The sequence below is a fragment of the Haplochromis burtoni genome, unplaced genomic scaffold (assembly GCF_018398535.1).
Source record: "Haplochromis burtoni strain Fernald_Lab_line unplaced genomic scaffold, NCSU_Asbu1 Contig_14, whole genome shotgun sequence".
Classification (NCBI taxonomy): domain Eukaryota; kingdom Metazoa; phylum Chordata; class Actinopteri; order Cichliformes; family Cichlidae; genus Haplochromis; species Haplochromis burtoni.
The window spans coordinates 1,707,660-1,728,843 of NW_024582375.1; the positions used below are offsets into that span (position 1 = coordinate 1,707,660).

Consider the following 21,184-nt stretch of genomic DNA (forward strand, 5'->3'; position numbering starts at 1 on the left):
TTCCAAGGTGATCCCAAAAAGTTGATTCTGTTCAACTGACCTCTGTGTACTGTACATTTTACCCAAGAATTAGCATGCTTGCAAGCTAAGAGATGCTGACATACTGAATGTAGCCTACTTGTGAATCTGTTTCTGTATTTTACTGTCTGAGCATTTCACAGGAGAGACCTGATCATATATCCTCCATCATTTGAACACACCCTGCTGAATATACACATTTAGCTGTCACTTTATTAGGTACACCTATACATCTGCTCATTATATAATACAGTAGCTTAGGTCATTTAGGTATGTAAACATGGTCAAGACCATCTCAAGCAGCTGAGATTCAAAGTGAGTATCAGAATGGGGAAGAAAGGTGATTTAAGTTACTTTAAACGTGGCGTTGTTGTTAGTGCCAGATGAGCTGGTATGAGTGTTTCAGAAACTGTTCTTCAACTGGGATTGGTTGCAAAAAGATAAAATATCCAGTGAGATGCAGTTCTCTGGGTGAAAATGCCAGAGAAGTCAAATAACCACTCATTACAGCGAAGGTCTGCAGGAACTGTGTAAAACTGTTGCGTCAATATGGACCAAAATATGTGAGGAATATTTCTAGCATCTTTCTGAATCTGAAGGCAAAAGAGGTCCAACCTGTTACTATTAACGTGTACCTAATAAACTGTCTGATGAGTGTATATACATATAGACAGTATAGAGAAGTCATTATCAGTGCAAATGACAAAATCTTGCTAAATTATAGCCAAGAGTTTGTTTAAACTGGTAGGAAAAAACTTCATTCTCATGCACAGGGACATTTTTATATCTGTAAAAAGAAATAATTCTTGCTAGAGTGAGTGAGTATCAAAGGAAAATTGGATTCCCACTAAGACTCATATGCATGTCAATAGCTTGGCAACATTAGCTAATGAGATATTCATTTTACTTAGCCCACATGGCTTTTCAGAGTCACTGCATAAATGAATGTCTTGAGCAGTTATATAATTTGATAACTGTGGTTATTTGTCATGTTATGATGGCTCACATAATGGTGAGCAGTTAAAGGAACTCTATAACTCAGTTGCCAACACATTATGCAGTCTTTGGGGCCTGCTGGTCTGCACCGTGAGCCCCTTTTTTGTCCAAGATAAACATCTCATGCGATCTCTGTTGACACTTTATTTATCCCAGAAGGCTTTCTCCCCCCAAAAGTGTGCATTTTCTGCCCAGAGTCACTCTAGATGTTGGGAGTTTTGCACGAGCTCTTAGGAGAGCTGAGTTTTTCACTTTGGCGTTACAAGAACAGACCGAAGCGTACAATGCAGCCAAGGGTAGATGTGTACTGTATGTCTTAAAAAGGTGGGAGGGGCTTGAGCGGGCTTTGAGTTTGGTTTTATCATTGAGTGTAGTGGAGGACCCGACTGCAGACTAGGCTCCCTCCTCTCCTCTCCACTCCTCTCACTCGACTCTAGAGCTCTACTTTGTCCCGTCGTGATCCACAGGTAAGCGCAAAAAGACAACAACTTTGAACTTTTACACACGATATCAGACCTTCTGTGGGTGGAAAGTTAAAGATGACGTAAAAAAAAAACAAACAAAAAACAATGATGCAATAGGCCGCGTTACGATGGCAGATTATCATACTTGGATGTCTGCTGTGCGCATGGGCTGCTGATTTTACTTTTCGGAATTTCTTGGCTGGGAGCCGCTCCCTCTTTTGTGCGCGTTTCACGCTGCTGGTTCACTAAAGGCATGGTGACGTCATGATTCCCAGCTGCAGGCCCAGAGAGCTTTTTTAAAAATGTGTTTTTATTGTGGGGATGCATAAAGAAAAGCATACCGTATGCACGCTCTTGCAATGCGCGCTCACGCCTTCTGATTCTTTAGCGAACAAAGTATGAAGGGGCAGTAGGAAGAAGGAGGGGTGGGCAAGTTTCTCATCGCCAAAGTAGCCACTCAGTGCAGCCTGGTGGAAGTTTTTTTTTTTTTTTTTTTGGTTTGAAGAAAAAGTTGCTCCACTTTTTGGCCTGTTGATGTTGACTCTCTGTCAACAGCATCCTCCAGACACTAAAGGAAGGTTGTGGTTTTCACCCTTAGTTTAGAAAGGCATTCGTAAAGTGTGCAGAGCTAGGATAAGGGCAGTTATCCTAACTTTGTATAGATGCCAGCTCAACAAATGCCCTTCAAAAGATCAAATCTGAACATAAGATTTTAAATTTCTTTTTTTTTAATTAATGCTTGAGTCTTAAAGACGTCCAGCATCTCCTGCAGACAAAGCCACAGGGCAGTCTTTCAGAGGGCAGGCCTTCTTACTCAAAAATGAATTCTCTTCTCAAGGTATGACATTCTCTGCAATCCTACCACGCCGGAGGCAAAAAAACCCTCTCTTCGGCTCTCATTGTACTTCAGTTTGGGCATAAAGTCTTTTGATCTCAGCTTTATTACGTAGTAGTATCTGTGAAATAGAAGCATGGTAAGTGTAAGAGGGTGGAGGGAACTGCAAAAGGTTGATCTGTAAGGTTTTGGGGGTTTTTTTTCATTTTAAATACTTTCAGGAAACAGACAGCACAGTAATTGTCCATGAAACTGTATCCGATAAGTTGCGCAGTGTTTGGAAAACAAGTGGAGAATGCCCTCCTGCTCCTTATAAGGTGCAGGAGCAACCTGATGACAGATGACTGGAATAGCCTCAGGAATGCAATGAATAACACACTTCTAATACAGTAGTTCCAACCTTATGCACCCCACAGCCATCTCAGGGTATCTGTAGCAGTCATTCATTTAATGTTCCCTTTGTGTCCGTTTAAATTTTTCATCTGTGGAATACAGTTAACACCTTTTATCACCATACCACAGTCTAGCCATTACTTTTGTAATTAACGATTTCTTTTAGGTAACTGTATCTCTATTTATCCATTCCTTATAGCTATTTATTTATTTCAAATACTACTTCTTAGAAACTATGTAACTATATATTTCTTTTAGCTAACCATTTAACAATTCATCCTTTCCTTTTTGGTAACTATTCAGCCTGTGTCTATTACTTTTAGTTATATATTTGTACTATTTATCTGTTACTTTTTGTTGTGTCATGATTACTGGTGTGTTGGACCCAAGAAGCAGACATACAGAACAGACCCTGACAAACTGTGCAACTATTTACTTATATAGTCAGTTGTATCATTATTTGCCTGTTACTTCAATTCAGTTTAATTTAATTTAATTTAATTCACTTTGTATAGCACTAAATCACAGAAACAGACATCTCTAGGCATTTTATACTTAAGGTAAAAACCCTACATTAATACAGAAAAAACCCTGACAATGCCCTATGAGCAAGCACTTGGCAACAGTGGAAAGAAAAAACTTCCTTTTAACAGGAAGAAGCTGATCTTTTTTTTATTCAGTATGATTCAAAATGAGAGACTCAGCTCATAGAACTCAACAGAAAACTGTTTACAGAGATTAAGACAGATATTTTATTTGGTTAGACTTTTATAGGACCAGAGGGTTTTTTGCAACCACAGATATCGCCATCTGGTGACCTGGAGATAAAATGCCGTTTTAAGGCACTTCCATATCAGCGTAATTTTTCTGACCTTGAGGCTATGTCCATGTTTTATGCTGCCTTTGCTTTTATCCTACTATGTAAATATTTATCCGCAATTTCTAGCTTGCTAAAAAGCTTGTTAAACTATTGATCTGATCGAACAATGTGTATCTATTTAAATGTTTACATAATTACATCTACTGTCTTTTTTTATTATGCATAAATTACTTACAGCCTTACAATCTCTGACATAGGTTTAAGATTGTGATACCTCCGCTGGCTCTGAAGGCCATTTTTATACTCATTAAACAAAGCTTGTGTTGTTTTTAATAAAGCTCCTTTGTGCCTTGTGATTGGCTTGTTGTCATCACAGTAGAGAGTATTCTTATCAGGTTAGAAAGGTTTAATTACTGGATGAAGATGATCACTCAAACCACTCAGATGTGTTAATTTGCAATGAGCCCACACAGCCCACATCATACCATTTCCAACACATCATAACATACAGCCCTCAACTCCTCACTGTTAAGATCAAATGTTTAGGGTTTTTTTTGTTGTTTGTCTCTATGCGTCTCTGTTTATATACGTGTCGCCGAATCATGCTTTTAAAATTTTTTCTTTGATTAGTTGAGCCACTTTGTTTTTAAAGTGCTTCCTGACAACTGCCAAAGTAAGGTTTTTGCATGCATGTTCACACTGTCACACACATATTTAAACAGAGCACACATCAGACTGCAAGCCATACACTGGAAATGTGGTGCTCTGTATGGATTTATAATTGGAACGATATGATATGAGTGCAGAAGAATGTGGAGGTAATTGCACAGAGTGATAACATGGGTTTGGCAGTGTGGGCGAGGGCCAGGGTTAGGGCTGGGCAGGCAGGATGTAGGGAACACTGCCATGCATTTCCGGAGTCTGGCTCTGAGCTGCACAGTGCGGTGAAAGGCTTCTAGTTACTGTATCCTGGCTCCCGCTCACTCTCTCCATCTCATTTTTCATCCCATTTTTCTTTTCTTGCTGATTTAACTCAAGACGTTTGCTGATTATTGTGCCTTATTCTCACTAAAATCAAGAAATGCTAATTATCTGTTTACATGAATGTAATATATGTGGCTGCTTTGTTGAAGTCTAATGCTAGATACTCATAATCCACCACAGCATCATATTCCAAAGCAAGAATCCAGAGTTTCCCTTGCAAGGCAGTAGTTTCTTAGCACTGCTGAGCCAAGGCATTCAACCAAGTGTCTCAAATGAAATTTGAATAGAGTGGAAAACTGACAGAGGCAAATTTCAAACACAAATGATCAGACCATTCTTTTCTCTTTTTCTTTTATTTTTACCCAAACTCCCCATGTGGTACACTTTCCAAACATGAAGACACGTCAGTCCAAACATACATTGTTTCTGCACAGCAGGTGCCAGAGCTATTTTCTGGTTTCTTCTCATAACGGACCAGTGAAACTATGTCAAGCATGTTTCCTGTGCTCGAGTGTTTTTGCCCGCTGGCTTAATTTCATGCAGATTTGTTTGTTGTAAGAATATGGCATGAGATAGAAAGGCAGCCCCGCTATGCTGGGGAACCGCAAGCGAAATGAGCACTTCCTGTTTTATCAGTGTTGTCCTTGTCATTAGTGTGAGCACCACTTGCTTTGGGGGAAAAAACGTCAGTGAAGGTTTTAAGTTTGTCTTCTGGACAACAGCAGGAGTAGGATGGGGTTCACCTCATTTTGAAGTGATTGTGATTGACGTGTAGCTAACACTCAGGGGACTCTTGGTCCTGGACTCGAGCCCTACAGTGTACTCTGTGCTGTTCCCCCCCCTCCTTTTGCCTTTTGAATTTGATAGCATGTAATTTAGATGTGCTGCATCCAGAACCGCATACTAAGTTGTATAATATTGGTGAGCTTGGACAGACGGGCAGATGTCGGGTTGGGGAAGAATTCTTAACTATTTCACTGGGTAATGGCGGTCAGCAAGTGGTAGGTAAAAACTGGTAGGGATGGTTAACTGCTTGTGAAGGAAACCTTAGAAGATGTTTATTTATGCTTTAAGAGCTTGGAAGATGTTTGCGATATATAAATTCCTGTTATTTTCCATGTTAGGAGGAAAATCTCTTATGCCATGACACATTTCCGTGTGTAATTTAGGCTCATATGCTGTTTGTTGTTCTTCGCTTTGCAGCCAAACTGACATGGAACAGTTGTGCAGTGGGAGCAAAGTGTTCTTAGATGTTCTGGCATTTGTTCACTCTACAATTAGGCTCTGGTTGTCTCTTGGGTGATGGAGATTTCTTCTGCTCCTCTTCTTTTTTCCTTGGCCTATAAGAGATTCGCCACTATATTCAGTCCTATTTAACCAAACCACAATTTCATAGCTATTTCCAAGCTGCAGTTCTTTAACACACTTTAGGATCGAGCTGTCTTTTGCTTCCTTTCCTTTTCAGACTCACTCTCAACTAACTTTCAGTCGCCCCGTCTGAAGCAGTCATGTGGGCACAAAAGACCTGCGTTTGAATTCCTCTGAGCTTTAGTCACACTCGGATGGAGAGGGTTTGTTAGATCAACCTCTCACTCGTATCGTTTTCTGACTTGAAAGTGTGATCACTCAAGGCCAGATTGAATAATAGGCAGCACGGCATGTCAGTGTTGGTAATTGGCATATTGGTTCACCATCTGCTAGTTGCCAGATGCCAAGCTCTGCCAGAAGTTTCATAGCTATAGAAAAAAACACAAAAAAGGAATATTATGATCCTTTAGCTCTTACTAAATCTTTAGATTTTTGAGTGGGAGATGATTAAATTCATGAGGCAGCCTTGCTTTATATCTTAAAAGGTAAAAAATCTTCTCTTTTCCCCACGTGGTCTGCATTTCATTGGGTTTTTTTGTCGATGATTGATAGTGTGAGAGTGAGGTCAGCAATCCTAAGCAGCATTTCTGATGTCATGCTAAAAAGTTGCATGTTCTCCTCTTGGTTTCCCAAAGCAGGTTATTCTGAGAAGTGTACAACCTTGTTGAGAGGGGACATTTAGCCTTTGGGCTTCTTCTCCTCTGATAAAACAAGCACAGGAAATGTCTATGTTAGCTTGTTAGCTGATTGGCCTTGTGTTTTCCTTCACCGTCCTCCCGCTGGGACTCCAGAGATGCACAGTGTGTCCCTGTGGCAGAGAAGCCACCTTGTGTGCCCCTCTCTCATAGCAGTTACGTTACTTTCCCTTCAGCACCAATATATCCTTCCTAAGCTTTTATTTTTCTTTAAATTTATCTCAAGAATAAATGATTGATAGAACTTTCATTTACCCAGCTTCATCTCTTTGCCAACTTTCCATTCCTATGTCCTCTCTTCACCTCCCCTCCTCCTCCCTGCTCCTCTCAGCTTTTCGTCTTCCTCCCGAAAGAGTCCACAAAACTAAACAAACAGGGCTAATCAAGAGCCTGTTAAATCGCACTTTAAAAGTCCCATATTTTTTGTTAATGTGGAATTAAGGGAACGTGGAGGTAATAAGGTGATGTAAATCCCAGAGGAGTGTGTGAAAAATACCATTCAGTGTGAACATATGACTAGTGAGGTCATGTATTTACACAGTTAGCAAGGTTAACCGGCCTATGAATTGTACACGGGGGGTGGGACAGACAGACAGACAGAGCATTGTGCAGGTCAGTTATAGGCCTGCTGGGTTTATGCTTGTGGCTGTAGAAACGCTAAACGTGCCGAAAGGCGAATTTAAAGGACAGCTTGGAGAGGCTGTGCTGGACGTCTGCCATCCTGGGAGTGAGAACTGGCAAGAGCGAGATCAAGTTTGCATGTTGTAATGATGGTAGAGGAGTTAGCTCATACATATAAAACAATCACTGTGTCCTTACATGGATATTCACATGAGTCAGACTTCTACTGTAATTCAGTTTCAGCTTTTGGATGAGCTTCATAGTTGTGTTATTTTTCCAACCAAGTTCTAAGCGTTTAAAAATTCATTGATGTAAAATCTCAGGAGAGGGTCTCACACTTGCTGAGGTATTTAGGGATGCAACCAGCAATTATTTTTAACAAGAAATCTGCCAGTCATTTGCTTGATTAAACTCTTGATTCCTCCTAGAGTCGAGATAAATCAGTTTATGGAGTAAGCCAAATAACAGACAGAAGTTATCATATTTAAAATGCCTGTAAAAGTTCCAGTTCTAACTTTTGCTTTCTTTTGACTACTCTGACTCAGTGAAATCAAGCCTCAAAGGCAACACTACAAAACCATTTTCAGCCAAAATATCCAGACATTTAGTCCCATGTAATTTTTCCACAGAACTAAAAGGTCCCTAAAGAACATTGGTTGTCTGTGTTTAGATTGCAGTTTAAAGCACTGTTTGCAAAGTGGAATTTATCTTTTCTTGTGCTTTGGCTAAACATGGCAAAAGGCTGTGTATTTTAAATTGGGCAGAGCAGATCTCTGTGGCAAAAATGCTCTTACGCTCGATTAAGCTAGTTTCATTCATTATAGTGGAAGGGTAATTTATGCTACATGTTCAGCGTAGCCAAAAGACAGAATAAAATTAAGCAAGCCCACTGAGATATTAAAAAGCAAATACTGTCCTTACATATAGTTTTGTGAAATAACTTCATTCATAATGGGATCTTTGGGATGTCTCTCAACTTAAAGTTAGTGGCTAATGCAGAGACTGACTGTACTGCAAGCCCCACCCTTAAACTTCCTGAACTTTCAGAAAGTGCTACCCCCTAAGGACTTGAAGGATAAATTAATTTCTCTGGAATTTCACCCATCCCTTCAAAAGTTCTTAGTAGATGTATTGGAAACAAAACTTTAGTTAATTATTGTATGTGTTGCCAAAAGTTACAAATATACAACTTCGACAGCATCATCATTAATTTAACATTTCATTTCTGAAAACCTAACTTAATATCTTTTCTAGAGCCCGACTAATTTATTAGCCGATTGCTATCAGCTATTTGCCGATCTGTCGGTATCAGCATTTATGATGCCTGATAAATAAATATTTGAAAAGGAATGAAAAGATGGGAGAAACACCCTTCAACAATATGGTAAGTGGTGACGTTACATAGTTTGGCCACCAGGGGGCACTCTGCAACATTAGTGTTAGCAATGCGGTTGGAACTACAACCAGCTGCTCTGAGTAGTCACAAGTAAATACATAACAACAAATGTTAGAGAAATCTATGTATGCTTCATATGTCTGAAAGAATATAATATTATAATAATATCTGATTTTAAAATTATCGTACCAGTATCCACATAAAAATGCTAAGGTGGTGAAAGATCGAATCTGTTTATTAGCTAGTGGTCTGCTTTGGCTCTCAGGTTTGGTTGTACCTATCCAGAACCAAGGAGCCCATTTGGTTCTGGATAGGTAGTATGCACTGTGTTTATTATAGGCCATTCAGTGGTGGAAGCTCAGAAAGTGAATCAAAAAAGTGCAAGCAAGTTGAAGGATTATAATTTTCTGTAGGATAACGGCTATGCATTAAATTCTGTGACAGAACTTTAAACCAGTCCTTAATAATTGAAAGTATAGTTGAGAATTTGTTGAGCATTTGCATTCACAATACTTGTCAAACCTTTTTCAGTCTGATTTTCAAAGTAAGACAAGGCACATTGTTGTAAATGGTCCACATCCAACTTTCTCACCTGAATAGGCTGCAGCACAGTCTGAGGCCTGTGTCGGAGCTGCAGTTGGGAGCAGTGGTAATTGTTTAAGAGTGCATTTATAGAGTGTACTCTTTGTGCCTCCTAATCAGAAGCATACTCAGGCGTTTACATATGGGCCTCCGAGGATTGCTCAGGAATGTATTACAAGCAAGGCGAGAGGACGGGCGAGTACAAAAGCTAGTAGGCCACTCCGCTGTTACCACTTCTTTCCACTTCACATGTCACTGCCCTGTTCGGCTGAGGAGTTCGGTGGAGAGGGGTCGAAAAGATAAGCGTGGGGAGGGGAGGGGTGTGAAAGTGATTAAGGGTGAAGATCAAATCACAGAATGGCTCATGCAAAGTCTTTCCTCCATCACTACCAGTAACAAATGTACAGTATGTTCAGGCATACACTCAACATTCTCTTTTCCAGTGACTTTGAGATATGGATACCACCAATTTCACCCCCCCCAAAAAAACATTGCTCCCATCTGTCCACCTATCGGAGGCCTTTAAATAGATTAGATCTGTTTTTGTGGATTCGTTTCAGTGAGCATTAGGTAATTTGTCAGTTTTTCTCTCTGTACTCAAACTCGGGTCTGGCAAGGGGACAAGGAGAACAAAAATATGGCCTCAGAAAACCATTTTAATCAGACACTGCTCCGCAGGGACATAGGCTGGCATAGAAGAGCTTTTTACCTCATCAGAGCTCTGCCAGTGGTGATTGGGAGAAACACTCAGTCAGGTTTTTATTGAATAACCCCAGCTCTGTACTGGAGGGGCTTTACTGTAAAAGAGCAGCTCTACAGCCGCCGAGGTGACAGCCAAATGGTACTTATTAAAGTAAGGGCTGATTCATACTATATGCCCTACTGCAGCTTAACCTTGTTGGAGGCTTATAGTTTGGCTACAGTGCTAAAGTCCAGTCACTTTTTTTATGACTAAATACATATGCATACGATTAGCCTCTGATCAGACATCAGAGTTCACAAATTTCCTATAAAAGCACCACATGATCGCAATTATCTAATACGGGCAAGGATTCATTTCATTTTACTTACAATTTGAGCTGTATTATCCACTTGAACTATGCAGCAAGTAAGTTTAGCTTTCTTGGGGGTACAGCACTAGGACATGTCCTGAGGTGCCATGCTATTCAGGAGTAATAGCTGTGGGTCCCATCGTCTCTGCTTGTTTACACAGTACACAGCTCTCCAGCACAAATTGAGCATGACATCTAATGGAGTGTGAGCGCGGATTAATTACCCCCGCTTCTAGACTAATGTCTCCTTCTCTTCTGATTAATGATGACACATGTCACATTGGAGCTGAGCACGGTTAAAACATGAAAATGTTCATGTTAAAATAAGATATCTGCAAACAGACTAGTAAGGTGTTTTCTATAGATTTAGCTCCGCTAGATATCATTGACTTGTTGTTTTTATTGGTTTGATTCCATTTTGTTCGGGGTTCCAGAAGGATAACGGACGGTTCATTTGTTCAGATGTTGAGAAAGGTTCAAATGTAATATAGTGCATGTTAAGGATGGGGTAGGGTTCCTATTATGACTGGCCTCATTAAACGTGCCTTAATGAGAAACAAAACACCCAGATGACCCCCCCCCCCACCACCCCAAGAACAATGGGTGCTTGTTATCAAAGAGACTGCATCGCATATATGACGGTGTCTGGCTTGCATCCCAACGACGGCTTTTTCACAAGATTCTGGATTCCTAAGTTGAGCCTTGAGCTGCGCGGTGCCATTCACTCCTGTAACAGCCACCTGGGAGACCACCTTGGAAAATAGGCCCCTATTAGTTCAGGTTAGACTTAATGACCAGTAATGGTACACCGGCCAAGCCAAACTGTGCAAAAGGGCTCGGGGCAGGCCGAAATGAAATACCAGTCACTCAAGCTCTGAACATAAACACAAGGTGGGTGGTGAGTGCATAGGTATTTCTGTAGGTGCATGTGCATGAGGGGATTCAGGCAGGCTGGCATCTATCCATTTGAAAAAAAGAGTTGACCCAGATGCATAGCACAAATTTCCAACTGGAGGACATGGGTGAACCCCTTTGGACAGATTAGTGGTGGTGGTGGTGGTGGTGGTGGGGTTGTTGGATGTGGTTTTGGATTTATTCCCATCAAGCGCTGCTGCTTTGTGAACCAAATCTCATTTCCAGTTTTGCCATGAGCTACAAAAAGCTTGCAGCAATCTCAACGGAGCAACAAGAGAAGCCTCCTAAAAGCACTGCTCAATTATTTACAATTTCATGCCTGTCTTAGATATGTGTTACTCCAATAAATTTAGGAATTAAGAAGCTTAAATACTGCACATATATTAACCTCTGAAGCTGAATTTTATCCTTCATTTAGTGGTAAATGCCACATCATGCTAATGGCGTTCAACAAGGATTTCGCCTTCCATGGTCCAAAGAGTCTTTGGTGTAGAATTAGCATAGGCATTAATAGTAAGGAAAGCCAGCATTTATAGCGGTATGATATGAGTCAATCAGCCACTGAATTAAATTACTTTTCGTCCCAGGGAGATTGAGCTGCAGAGCTTCCAGGCCTGCTGGGGCAGACAGAGGAACATAGTGTAATGAGACAAATACTGAGGAAGAGAGAGAGCTTTGTTATGTCTCGTGAAGCTCTAGAGTTTCCTGGAATTTCTGGCAGTGGATCCCAAAGTCACATAACCACAGAAAGAGAGAAGACAGACGTGGGGTAGCTCTCCTGAACAGCAGAGTTCAAGTCTAAAGAAAGCTGCTCTGTTGTTATGTACTCTGGGTATTAGAGCTAGGGCTCACTTTGGAATCTAAACAGTCATGCTTTATACAGATTATGGATCATTTTTAATGCAAGTATGTGAAATGCCAATGTCTGGTCCAAAAGGAGAAAATTAATATCTTTAACATTCACAAAGATGAGTCTCTGTCCTCAGGGAGGCTGTTTCCTTTGAAGCGCTCATGAAGGAAGTATTCAAGTACGTGCAGAGATCTCCTGCGGTTTCATGCTATAGTCACCTCGGCTTCATCGCTCAGACTTCATCTTATGCTTGAGCTGTGTTAAGAATTGTGTGACGATGTGTCTTAGTCTCGCGTAGCTCGACGTGTCTGCGTTTGCAAACTTACATGGATCATGTTTTAGTCCCTAAGACCCTCGTTTGGGCCTTTAACCTTGACGGGGATTTAGAGGAGCCAAAGACATACCCATCCTAGCTGGCTGGCTGCCACACTAATAAGGCAACATTCAGCACAGCCATGCACGAAAGTGAGATCGGGTAAAGCTAGTGAACCTCAGCCCTGCAGAGCCCTGAAAGGATTTGAGGTACGAAAAGGCTGGAATGTATCTTTTGGATGGCGAGGTGAGCTCCCTCACTTAGAGAATGTGCTTCTGCTGTTTCAAAAACAGTGCTCTGATATCTTGAAAAATGTTACTGCAAACCCACTGAAACACATGTGCTTTACAGGATTACTGTATTTACTGGTCTGTATTTGTAGCTCCCTTCATAACATGCGACAGTTGGTGGAGGTGGACTGGGATTAGGATTGGTGTATTTGGCTGAGTTTTGTGCTGACCTCTGCAGCCCTTTGTCCCGCTGACTAGGATGGCAGATACATTAAAATACACAAAATTCACACTCTGACTATGAAGCCAAACCAAGCCCACAATCATAATACATCAGCATATAACAGCTGATTTTATGCTCATGTGATTAGATGGCTTAGCTGATACTATTCTGCAAATCTCGTGCAATTTTAAGTATCTTTAGCATGCCTACAGTTACTAGAGCAAGCTGCTCCAAGCTGCTTTGCAACCCACCTTTACCACAGCTTTTTACTTTAATTTGTGTTGCATTTTTTCAAGTTTCACTACAACTTGGACAGTTGTTTACAGACAGTAGCACAGCCTTCAGTGGTTACCAGATGGTTGTATAATAGTTTCTAGGCCTGTGTGATTGCAACCTGTCACTGATACCTGCTCTGTTCTGTGCTGTGGGTCTTGTTGCTGCTTTCCCTGCCTTAAAAGACTTCTATGCATGTGCACTGAAGGCTAGGGGGGTCCCAAAACGGAGGCACACTGACAAATATTAATACAAGTCTTTCACAGTGCGGCATTTAGTAGCTTAAAAGTCACGTGTTGTTTTTACAGTTTCCTCTCAAGTGGCCAAAAACATTAGTGGTGCAAGCATACTCAGCAGACTTGTATGGAGAGTAACTTAAACCTGCTGAATGTTGTCTCTGTCATTGTCATGGCCACTGAAGCCCATTTATCAAACGTCTGCTGAGTATTCCACTTAAAGGCATATTCTCATCTCCACACCTGGAAGAGGAGTCCCAGCGCATCCACCATTAAGCAGTTTGGTCCTGCATCAATTCACTGAGAGCACGTCTGCATGAATACCCAGAGACAGAGTCAAAGAATTAAAGCAAAACATCCTCCTCGATCTCTGCTGAGAGACTCTCTATTATCATACCTTCTTTACTGACTTGTGTAGATGCACCTTCCCCAAAGAAGCCTTCAGATTTTTCTTTTTTTCTTCCAACAAAGGCTGAACTGAAAGCAGCGTCAGGGGATCACTCCACATCCAGTGTGAGTAATAGGCCTACTCAGTCAGGTCATCTTGCTCTCCCACCACCCCACCCACCCACTCACTCCTTAATCTCCTCCTATCTCTCTCCAGGAATGCAGCCCCTTATTTTGAAAAATACCTTGTCATGCAATACCCTTGAAAAGCCTTGCAGCACTCTTCAAAAAAATTGGCATCACACCGCATGATTTACTGACTTGTATGCAAAAACAAGGCAGGAAAGATAAAGATTTATGATATTTAGGAGTGATTTAAATAAATATGTCCTCTGTTAAAGCCATTTTCCCTTTTGTTTTCCTGATAGGGCTGTGATGCCTGCTCGAACAAATAAAACGGCCCAAACTCGTGGCAGGATTTTCACTTAGCTGTCATGTTTTCAACAGGCTCTCAGTGTGCAGGGGCATTGCATCATGCCTTTCAGCCTCACTCTCCCCTCATGCATGTTTCCATGTAAGGAATGATGGGAAGACATTCTCTCGTGGCACAGTTTGAGTCAGCCACATAAATCACTCAGCCTTCTTTTTTATTCTTTTTTTGGGGGGGTTGGTCATCTTTCCAATTTTCTCCCCTTCTCTCACCGAAGTGTAATTTCTCCCTGGCCACGGAGAGAGCCACACATCCAACGCGCCAGAAGCATGTCACAAATGTTAGCAGATCCATTTTATTTCCAGTTTTTGCCTTAGAGAAACGCATCAGGAACCTCTCAAATTTAACGAGAAATACATTTTTATGCTTCCCTTAATGCTTCCAACATGTCTTGTTATTGCCTGTGTACCAGAGGCAGTGGGGTGCTGTGGCTCTTGCTAATCACCTATACTTTTTCAGTCACTGAGCTTTGGTGTGTATATAGGATGACTTTACTCTTATTAAAGTTCAGTATCCTGCTCAAAGGCCTTTAAGCCAGGCTTAATTTTTTTTGTTAACTGGAACTGTGATCTTTTAGCTGCTTACTGTAGAAAAAGGAACTAAACCAATTTATCCTTACTTGAGATCTTTTCAGTTTAATTCTATCCTGCTTTTATATTCTCTCTTCCGTTCTCTAGCTGTGGTGTCAGCAGTAGCAGTGCTTAGACTCACAATACATCAGCACTCTGGTTCCACAAGTCTCCCCGGTCAGCTCACTAGTAGCAGATTAATGTCCTGTTGAGGAGACACAGACTCCTGCCCGGGCCTCATTTACTCTGACAGAAGGCAGGTGTCAAGACAGGCTGTCCTGAAGGAACGAGAGCAGGCTGCAAATCGACATGAGAGAAGGGCGAGGAAGGGATTCGTGACAGGTCTCATGTTCATGTGTGAAAGAAAAACTCCTCCATTGCTGCTAGAGGTATCCTCGAACCTTAAAGACACTTTTTTTTTAGAATTACCATTTGTATTTAACAAAAACTTTGGCCACCAGGGGCATTATTTTAGCGTGATGTTTAACTGCTTTTTTAAATGCTATCCCTATAAAATGCTTCTAAAAAAGTTATATCTAGCTACACCTTCTTGTGGTACAAAAATAGAATTAGATAAAAGTATAGCCAAGCCATAGTTCAACTTAAGTTGAAATTTCTTCAACACAATACATAGATTGTTTGGGCATTAGGTTACACCATTTGTTTCTTCACATTCTTTTAAGAGCCTTATTTATTGGCAGGCTTTACCTGATATCGCCCAATATTGTTTTTCTTTCAGATACAAAAAACATAAATTTTTCTAGTATTTTTCTAGCATTTCTAGCTATTCATTTACTCGTTTACCTTCTGTGTGATCAGATAAACTGGCTGTTGTGTTTGTGGCAGTATTCCAAACATGTGAGTTCCAGAGTGCCCTCTGGTGGAGGAACTATGCAACGTCAACACTCATGACGTGACTAAAGGGTGTTTCTCCCATCTCTCCTTACATTTTTAAATTTACATTTTATTTTCATTCATTGGCCATTATAAATGCTGATACCATTTGACACATAGCTAATGTTGGGATGATAATGAATATGTCAGGCTATTATAGGTACCCGGGAATCTTGTTTGTCTGTGTGTTGTTGTTTTTTTATTGTATTGAGCTCCTCTTCTTTGTCTTTGACTTCACTGAGCATCTGTCTGTCATTATTTATTTAACCTCCCATTTAATACACTTAAAAGTGTCAGAGTGCACCCCGAGGTACTGGATGATTCGATGATGACGTCCTTCTATATTCCTCAGAGCTCTGCTTTGTTTTGACAGAAAAACGATGTGGAGAAATTACATATATATATTCATTTTATTCCTGTCTTTTCTGATGCTATTACAGGCTTTTTTTTAATACTGTATTGCCTCTTCACAACATGTTTGTTGTGACATTGCAGTTGATTCTGAATGACAAAAAGATGAGGGCTTGACTATAATGTCCTTGTGGAATTCCACAACAGACTGTTAATGTTGCATGTCAAGTGCAGGGGTGCATATTTATTGAGATTATTTGACATTCTGGATATTTGCACCAGAATATCTGATGTATATTTTTTTTCCAAGGAGACGCTTACATAAGAGGGGTGCTGCGCTGAAAACCAAGGCTGCCTGGATCTTGAGCAAACAGAGGAGGAAAGTGCCAGATTGGCTTATTTATCGCTTTTCACTCCCCTCTTCATTGCTTGGCAGCAAAGCAAAGAACATTCATTGTCAAAAGTATCATGGTAATAAAACATTTAATTTCATGTGACCTAACCCGCATAAAAGTGTATTTTCTTTTACATTTGGGTTTTTTGAGTTGTCAAAATTCCCGTCTTAAGACTGATTGGGTTTATAGAGGAGGAACCTCAAATTAAATATGCTAGGATTACCATAACCCGCCGGGTCTACCCAGGTGTCACTCATTGCAACTTAAGTAGCTGCACAAAAGGCTCTGTAGTAGGCGCTCAGAAACCTTACTTTTAAATAGGAAGATAACCAGAATGCAACCATTTGGCAACCAGTTGAGTTGAGTCCCCTATTGCAAACAGACATATCTCAGACAAGTTACACTTAGCACAGAATGGCTCACCTTGATTGCAAAGTGTTAGCAATCTGTCTGCATTTAGAAATTAGATTCTTTGCAAACTTTTTCCAATGTGCTTGACAGAGATTTTAGTCCGTTCAAGTCTGGACTGCAGCTTGCATGGTCAGAGGCTACAGGTGTTGCAACTACTTGCAGTTGGTCACCAAAAGGGAAACAAATCAATGCGATTACCGGGCAATCACCAATTTTTGCTGGTCACAAGGAGGTTGCCGTCCCATTTAGTGTGACTGCGGCATTTGTGATGTCAAGTGGGCAGGCAACAAGCTAAACTACTTTTAAGTTTGAGGCAAGCTACTGAAGCAACAACAATGAAGCAACAACCATGACAGAATAGGGAATCTGTTGGAGGGTTATCAGGTATCTGGAGCCTGGAATGTCTGCTGTAGAGCTGCTGACAAGATGTAGGTAGGTCCAGTGCTAAAAATTTCTCAATTTTTCAAGTTGAGCAACTGAAGCGACTACCAGTGTGGGAAAAAGATGATGTTGGCATCCTAGTCACCTAGAGCCTGAAATATCCACTGGTGACCAACCATGAGCAACAAACTGATGCATGGCAAGCAATTTTTCCGTGGATGCCCTCTTTACATATCTGGATGCAGCCATTCTTCTTATTAAAGATGCACAATTAGCAAATGTAGAACTATTGGGGTGTGCTTGGGAAAAGGAGGATTACTTTATTGCATAAAATATTGCTGACTTCATCTTGCGGACATCTGCTATGCCAGCTAATTGTGGCGCTTTGTACACTCAACCCGATGAGCAAACATCAAACAGTGTCTGACTCCAGCATGTCTGTCTGGTGAACCACCATTGCACCTGGCTCAAACAAGTTTTCCTCCACACTGTTGTCATTTCTAAAATGTTCTGCAAATGCTAACATTAAGGCCAACAGTTGGCTGTTTCAGCAAAGCTAGCCAACAGTGAAAAAACACTTACTGCTTTAACAGCCAGAGAGTGAAAGTGGACAGTATGTCCTTGGTTTTTTAACATAAACCCATTTTTGCAGCCAGGGGCAGCACAAAAGTGACCTACTGCTTTTTAGTTTTAGTGTCCTTGTTTTCCACTCAGTTGTAGTTCTGTCGTTAGTTAGCTAACATAAACTAATGTAAAGCTATTAGCAGTGACCAACCAAGTAATGACACATGCTTAACATGCTCTAAAAACTATAACCATAAACCGTTTTCTTAAATCTAGCTTCACAGACACTGTTAAACCGATGACAAGTTTTAGCGTAGGGTTCCATGGTGGAAATTAACCTTAGTACATGTAGTGTTTCATGTTAATCTCTCTAATCACTCTAATCACTTTAAAAGAGCCATAGTAGCATTTTTAGGCTAACCTACAGTCACATTCTGGGTTTAGTTGAATGTTTAGCAAAGAGATATGAGATATTCTTATCTAACATAAGGCCAGAAACCAAATTAATGTATTTCTCAAATTCCAAACTCTTCGAAACTCCTTTCAGATTGTGAAAAATACTTTCCTTTGCTATTTTTTTACATTTGGCCTAGCAGACCTACTGAGTCAAGCTAGCTGCATCCCTGTTTAAAATCTGTAAAAGATGTTAAATCAGTCATTTATCACACAATCATGAGAGTGATATCCATGTTCTCATATACACCTTAGAAGGTAAGCCATTAAGCTTATTTCAGATGTCAGAGTGTTACTTCAGGTTTGATACAAAGGTTGAGTAACTTAGTAAGCAGTTTTGGAAAAACACAAGCACATTATTTATTGTTCTTTTCAGGGGTTTTTTCGCCCTCCTGATGGAAGGAGGAGGAAAACAAAAAATAAATCTCAGATTTTTCGATAAGTTTCTTGTGAAATGACAAACCTGCATTGAGATTTATTAGGCATTTCTTAGGCAGTGGCAGGAGAGTGTCAGAGCCACTCTGTATATTGGGGGCAGATAAACAAACTGTTTCTAACTGAAGTAGAGAACTGTGGCGTTGGAGACGGCGGATTTTTCACAGAGAGGAATGTTCCCTTCCAGGGGGCTCAGATTCAGAGTGCATTGCTGAGAATGGTATAGAGCTCATATGCGAGAGCGAAGAAAGCTTTTTGTGTGTTTAAAAATGAAACGTCACCGCAGCCAAAAGATTGGTGCGCCTTTCTTTCATGACTCCTGAGTCGTGCAGGTGTTTGCGTATTTGTGTGCGCTTGCCCGACAGTGTTGGCTGAGATGTCACGGCAGGTCCGACATCACCATCAGTCATGCTGCTTTGGGAAGGAGCCAGCTCTGTGGCCACTGCGAAGTGAGTGTAAGAGCTCTATCTCGCTGTGCACACAGCATGCAAGAAAACCTTCCTTTTTTTTCCCTTTTCCCAGTTTGGTTACGGGAAAAGGCAGCATTTTTTCCTTCCATATTTGGTCATATGGAGCACTGCCAGTGAGCAGTAGCCTTTTGATGCCGTCCAAACATCCCTATTTTGTGTGGGATTTGTACTTTTTGGAATGCTTTTTCTCCCAGTTCTGCATGATTGTGGGTGTAGCATCTGAAAGTGCACTTTTAAAAGGGACACAGCCTTTAAAAAGTCAAAGACTGAAGCGGAATTATATTGGCTCTCGACCGCTGCTGCTTCACAGAGACGTTGCAGGATTATTTATGATTTGGGCAGAAAGAATCCAACTCTTAATGCAAATGTACCCCTTAAAACCAACATTTAAAAGCAAGACAGTGTTTTATAGCCTTTCCTTTTTTCAGCCAACTGCTACATCGACTCCATTTGAGCAGTGATTTCATTTGGTAAATTGGATCAACAGCTGACAAATCAGAATTTATCATCTCTTTTCAGTGGTAAACTTTTAAGAGCTTCAAGTAAGATTTTGAGGCCGGATATAGTTAGATCTCCTCATAAATGGGAATAAAAGAGACCCGTTTGCAGTTTAAGGTGGAACATCTGTGCAATCAAACCTGCAAGTCAAAAAAGCTTAGATTCAGATGATGGATGGCGTGTTCTGGTGTTATTTTTATTGCAAATTAAGTGTGACTTAGCTTCAGGCATGGTGTTTAAGGACACGTAAACACACCCTCAGCCTGCAGGGGAATGTTAGCCGGTGAAGCACAGGTGTCTTAAGCTGTCTCTCAGCAAAAAGAAAAAACAAGGGCAAAATATCTTTGGATCTTGCGCAGCCTAAAGTGTGATGAACAGTACAAAACTCCCATGCATGTGCTCTGGAGGAAGAGGAGAAAATATTAAAAGAACAGTGAGTCACAGTCAAAATATATAACCAATAACAGCCTGCAGAATTCAGCTATGTTATCGCTGCTGACAGTGGAAAATAAAACACGGGACTGAAGTATGCTGCATTGAGAATCATTTGTTTTTAGAAAACGCAGCGCAAGAATGCAGAAAGTATCAAGCTGCAGCTTCCTGTCCAAAAAAGATTTGTCATTTTGAGAGATAATTGAAACTGTTTTATTTATTATCTCTGCTTTATCACAACACATGCGGTTTGAGAAAGTAAGGTGGAAGTTACACAACATTTTTTGCTGATAAATGCTAGAGACTGCAGGGGCGCTTGCCTTTTGTAGTTTGGATCATCATTTTTGTTGCTATGTGGGGACATGAACACAATGACCTGATCAGTTATAAACACAAAAATATGTTTTTGATATTGTGTGCAGTTTACTGTTTATTTATTACAATTACATTTTTATTTATATAGCACTGTATCACAATATATATTCCTTGGGTAAAGACCCTACAGTAACACAGAGAAAACTTAAATAATCAGATGACCAACTGTAAGCAAATACTTGTTGACAATGGGAAGGAAAAACTCCCTTTTAACAGGAAAAAACCTGGTAGAACAGGCTCAGGGAGGGGCGGCCATCTGCAACCGGTTGGGGGGTATTTAAGTGAAAAGATTCAAAGTAAGGTCAAATATCTTATTATATTTTAAGTTAAAAGGCATATCATGAGTAAAACAAACAGTCTTTGCAATCACTAAGCTTTCCCACCTGAGCTGCTGTGGGAATCACAGTCACTCAAACACAAATTCATCAACTTGCAGACTAACCTTGTAGATGGTGACTGGAGCAAGGGTTACCTGAGAGTAACAGCACAGTATTAGCTGTTTGGACAGTCAAATAATCATTGTGTCCCCTCCCAAAACTGACATGCAAAGTAATGGAGAGACGCTTGAAGTGAGGATAACGATAACTGTGGTGAAAGCAATTTGTAAGACTATGGTAGGTAAAGAAAACACCTCCAAACACATGTTAATCTATGTAAAAGTGTTGTTTTTAAAGACATTTTTCTTTAGCTATGAAAGCTAGGACTTGTCTAAAGTGCTTCAGGCGCTTTGAATTTATTGATGCGCTCTGTTACTTTTTCTTTCCCCTAACATAACAGAATAGCACACTCTCTGTGTTGTGATTTACAAATTAACC

At 40.6% G+C, this 21,184-nt stretch overlaps 1 protein-coding gene across 4 annotated transcripts in view; it reads left to right on the top strand.

The window, feature by feature from the left end:
* Positions 1–1,349: 1,349 nt before the first annotated feature.
* The window catches only part of cald1a (caldesmon 1a), a 67,251-nt gene continuing 47,416 nt past the window's right edge, over positions 1,350–21,184 (top strand). For all 4 annotated transcript variants that reach the window (XR_001335756.2, XM_005915629.3, XM_014329498.2 and 1 more), the window contains exon 1: positions 1,350–1,481. The gene's annotated coding sequence lies outside the window, so the exon portion shown is untranslated. The remainder of the gene's footprint in view (positions 1,482–21,184) is intronic.